Genomic DNA, 5,198 nt, shown 5'->3' on the forward strand with positions numbered 1-5,198 from the left:
GCACAATGATCACTCAGGGCTTAAATTAAAGACACATGACATGGGCCAAGATATAGATTTACCTTCAGGATTTTATTTACTTCATGAAGTTTCTTTTTCACAACATCATATACAAAAAATAAAAGTTGCCTATTGTTTTTGAGGTTTACTGTCGTAGAGTTTACAGTATGTGCAGGTCATGCATTTCCTGATTCATCATGGTCTTGGGAAGTACTGCACAACGTTTGGAGCAGACATATAGATGTATGTACTGTAGGTGCTACACAGCAATTCCTAATAGGTGCATTTAGGCATTCTCAAGTGTCCAAAACCTCTCAAAACTCCAAAAAACAAAAATGTGTCTGTCACTATTTATCTGTGTGTGTTGCTTTGATATTGTGTCACAGTACAGACACCCAGATAGCAATAGGTCAGTGGCCCACTGGCGGCCCACCAGCGGCAGAGTTGGCGGTCCAACGGCGGTACCCACCAGTGGCCCGCTGGAGTTTTGCTCATCGGTTCTCTAGCGGTCCACCGGCGGCTCAGAAGCGGCTCCAGATAAAGGGCCACCCTTTTGCCGCTTACTACCCACCAGCTTCTAATTGGCCTTATTTATGGCCTTAATAATTAAAATGATGTACTAAAATATAGCAATAATACATTATAACACTTTCCATTTGCCCTCAATCAGAACAATTTACAATTATTTACAGGGCTTACCAAAGTTACCAAATTTACTAAGGTGAAGACAGTGCCTGCTGATGAGAAACCTATAAATGTATTCTGTAATTTAATAATCCAATATAAAAACATTTATCCTCAGCAACTATCACACAGACTCACCACACATAGTATTAGGTTCAATACATTTTGTTTATTTATTTCTTTTACATGCTCATTTACATGCTTTATTTCTTCTACATGCTTAAACAATTTATTAAAATTATTTTTAATAATGATATTAATATGCAACACACTCTTCAGGTGTAAGGACTTAAAAGCCACCTTTCCTGCTGCACCAGTCTAATTAATTTGGAGCACCAGGGACCTCCTCAAAGCCCGGCCCAGCATCCTCTTAACAGCATCTCGGTGGTTTTCCCTCCCAAGTATGTTCACCTGAAATACAAAGACCAAAATTACAATGGCATAACTTCCAGTCAAACATCTTAGCTGTTTTCAGCTTAAGCTGTTTTGCTATTTCATGCACAACCATCAAATACAGAGGGTATATATGATGACAAAAAGTGACAACATGTCATGTACCAAGCACACAACGCTCCACTTGGGAATGAGATTCAAGTTTAACAACACTCAAGGAGTTGAATAACGTGGCTCTCAATATATGATGTCTGTTCCCCAAAAATGTAGTGGGGAAGGGAAAAGAGATGTGAAATGCGACAGTTGTTTCAGATAACAATGGCTACTCACATGGTCTCACTTCTCGACACCCATTCCATGATTTGAATAGTATTTTTGAATCAGTGAGTAAGTCCACATTAAAGCAAGGCAGAGCCACATTCATTACGAGAGCCAGGCTAGGACTTTTATGCCTACAATAATCACATGGCAAAACACTTAAAAAACAGACATACCAGTTGATTTTTCAGGTCCGCATCGGATGCAAGCCGCCTCTCCAACTCGTCCAGGTCCTCAACATTACTCAATGGCCTGTTGTTGTCCTCCACGAGGCCAAGATCCGCCACACCACCACCACCTAGCTTCTGCAGCATAGATGTGTTCACAGCCACCTGCTGCTTTACCCCAGCTCCTCCTCAATTGTTCGGAAGTGCTGCAGAACAAGTCTGTAAAAATCTATGAATCAAAAGGAATAGATTGGAATTGGCATGACACAAAAAGTAAAGATGCAAAGAAGTTGTGACAGACATTCATGGCTTGTTTCTCCCTTGATATTGGTGCCAGATTAATGAAAATGCAGTTCTACCTTGCTGGGGTGTTATTGGCAGCGCTGTGAGCGAATTTGACGGAGGTGTAGGTCTGACTGGTAAACTCTGTTGAACAGATTAGAAATGAAAAGGCGTATTTAGTGAGATGATTACTGCAATGGCAGGGTTCATACAAAAAAATTGAGCTGAATTTACTACCTTTTCACTACCATCAACATGTTTTCTACTACAAAAGCAAAAGGTGAAGAGTAATGTAATGCAATACCTTTCCAAAACACAATAACACATTTAAGAACAGGATTTAACAATGAACCAAGCTACTGGCATTTGAACAGGGGTGTGTATGCTGTCAATAGGCACTGTATTATGTATTTACCGGCATGGCTGGAGTTGATGAAGCTTACTGGGTGGTGGTGCTGGCAAAGGTGTAGTGGTCTGACTGGTAAACTCTGTTGAACAGATTGGATATGAAAAGACGTGTTTAGTGAGATGATTACTGCAGTGGTATGACACCTGGCACATGCTAACTAGCGCCTAAAGTACAAACACTTCTAAAGGATATTTCCACTTAATTTTCAGACAAACCAAGCAAGGGACCACATTTACAGACTCTACAAATACTAACCATGATATCCATGTTTTATTTAAATGACTTGAAAGAGATCGTCAGGTATAAATGCACCATACAGTAGTGGTCAGTTCATTCATTCAGATGCTGTTACATGCTAACTAGCGCCTAAAGTACAAACACTTCTAAAGGATATTTCTACTTAATTCTCAGACAAACCAGGCTAGGGACCACATGTACAGACCCTATAAATACTAACCATGATGTCCGTTTTTTATTCAAATGTCTTGAAAGAGATCGTCAGGTATAAATGCACCATGCTAGTGTGGCCAGTTCATTCATTCACATGCTGTTACATGCTAACTGGCGCCTAGAGTACAAACACTACTAAAGGATATAACACTTCTAATAATTTACAATCTACTGATAAATACTGATAAATACTGACGGTCGACATTACGATTGACGTTAGTGAAACTATAATGAACAGTAAAAAGTTAGCCTGTCTGCCTCTAACGGTTTTCTTTTGCTATCCACTTCAGACTTTAGCCATAGCTAGACTTTAGCGAGTCTAACGCTTTATTAATCTATTCGATGTAGGTTTTTAAAAACGTGATCATCGACTTAACAGTACAGAAATACCATTTTGCAAGAAATGAGTGATTCAGACAAAGACTAAAAATATGTTTAAAAAAGAATCAGATTGTACTTACAAGATCCAAGAAATCGCAGTCAGTCGAGGTCGAATGGCAACATATCTGTATGAACATCTATCAGACGAGTTACAGCAATGTTCAGGGCGGCCAACGTCACAAAATGAGTTTGAGTCTGCGCAGTACGATGAACAGGAAACGATTTTTTGTTTCAGCCCCCTCTCATTGAGAACGACGGAGTCTGTTTGTCCATTTCTTTTAGGTCTATGACCAATATGCTTCGTTTTGGTCTAGCAGCTAGCTAACGTTTGTCAGCTAATGTTAGCGAACACAGTCAAAGCCAATGTGTTTACATTAGCAGCTAGCTGGCTAACGTTACTGAACTTGTGTTTGTCAGTCTGCTCCAGATCATCTCCTAAAACAAATATCAGGTTGTCATTGTTTCTGAGTGTGTTGCGCTAATATTTTGTCTCCTGGTGAATTTTTTTATATCTGTTAACATCATTCACTGATAATGGTTCATGGACGTTTTCGTAAAGTTCTGTACAGTGATTAATGCACTTTTTCTGTCTTTGATTAACAGGGCTGACCCCCAAAACGGACTGTAGAATCTGACTGCCTTCGTGGAAGTATCACATGCTTTTGTGACTAGACTATCTGTTCAAAAATAAAGTAAACTGTCAAGTAAATAATTATGTTGAATTGTATTTCTTTGCCCATTTTCTCAATGCTACCCATACTGGGTTTGGAAAACTTGTCTGTGGTAATTTTAACTAGCAGTTCTGTTGATGTAACCCAGTGGTTTGGGTTGAATCTATACTGTGTGAATAATACTCAGCAATTATATAGTTATAACCCAGCAAATAGTTTATTTTACCCAATCTATTGTGGCAATCTGACTAATGTTGTGTTGATATAACCCAGCGTTTTGGGTTAGAATCATATCCAACCTGCTGGGTTTAATTTTGTAGGCTACCCAGTGTGTTGGGTTAGTATAACTCAATGCGTGTTTGTCCAATAGTCAACCAGCAGCTGGGTTAAGGTTGGGTTATATCTAACCCAACATTTTTTAGAGTGCAGCGTTTTAAGTGAAGTCCAACCTGATAGGCCTTGCACCATTTAGGTTCAAGCCTTCTGCTCACAGTCGTTTCTAGTACGAACTGCATTGCTATCATTTTCACGTTTGTTTGTTAGCAAGCTAGTCGTTTCAGCTGAATGGGAATGTGACGTCGCGGACATTTCGCGGTTGCGCCGCGGTGGCGTCTGGGATACTTGTACGCTGCTGCCAATGCTGTACCATTGTAAACATTGTAAAACATTGCTAACTCGCTGTTTCTAACACTGTTTTTCACACATCATGGGACGAACCTGTTGTGTTGTTGGATGTAACGTCCGTGCCTACGATCGTCAGGTAAAAAAAATCAACAACGGAGTGTCTTTGTATTACTTTCAGGGTCTCACGTCCACTCTCCAGACGGTCTGTCATAGGGATCCATGTTACCGATCAAAGACATCTTTTCTATATAACATTTCCTTGCGTCCGGCAGGAGCTTGTCTCTGTACGGTCCATTACTACTTCTACTACTAGTTTTTAGCATAATAGCCCAGTGATGGGCAAGCTACTGTACTTGATTTGTGTAGTGAGCTAAGCTACAAGCTACTCTACAATAAATTCAGCTTCACTACACAGAAGCTACCACCCATAAAAATGTAGCAAGCTAAGTTACAAAATCTTGTCAAAAGTAGCTTGATACATAGCAGCTACTTTCAATTAAAACTGCAAGTCGACGAAATTTTAGTGATCAACACAACTTTCAGTCAGATGAGGGCTAAAATATGAAGATTGATTTATTGATAGCCCAATACACAAAAAACAGATGCAAATCAGAGCACATTTTAGCTCTAGTTATGCAAGAATGCCTTTTGAAATTGTAAATAAAATAAATGTATTTTCAAGGAAGAGAATAGTGTAGGCCTACGTGATAATAGGCGGTCGCATATCATTACAATTCATACATGGCCGGTCGTGATGGTTAAAGTAAACTTTCGTTTCGCATGGCTGCATTAACCAATCAAATACGCGCAGCTGGATCA

The 5,198-nt window shown here is 39.6% G+C and overlaps 1 long non-coding RNA gene across 2 annotated transcripts; it reads right to left on the reverse strand.

The window, feature by feature from the left end:
• Positions 1–259: 259 nt before the first annotated feature.
• Positions 260–3,347, reverse strand: LOC134064342 (uncharacterized). Of its 2 annotated transcripts, XR_009936288.1 has the most exons (5): positions 3,165–3,347; positions 2,260–2,332; positions 1,922–1,988; positions 1,572–1,791; positions 260–1,095 (listed from the first exon to the last, which is right to left on the reverse strand). It is a non-coding gene; the product is annotated as an uncharacterized LOC134064342 (long non-coding RNA). The 2 variants fall into 2 exon arrangements; XR_009936287.1 differs by lacking the exon at positions 3,165–3,347 and having other exon boundaries at positions 261–1,095; positions 2,260–3,153.
• Between the last annotated feature and the right edge of the window lie 1,851 nt (positions 3,348–5,198).

The sequence above is a fragment of the Sardina pilchardus genome, chromosome 18 (genome assembly GCF_963854185.1).
Source record: "Sardina pilchardus chromosome 18, fSarPil1.1, whole genome shotgun sequence".
NCBI lineage: Eukaryota > Metazoa > Chordata > Actinopteri > Clupeiformes > Clupeidae > Sardina > Sardina pilchardus.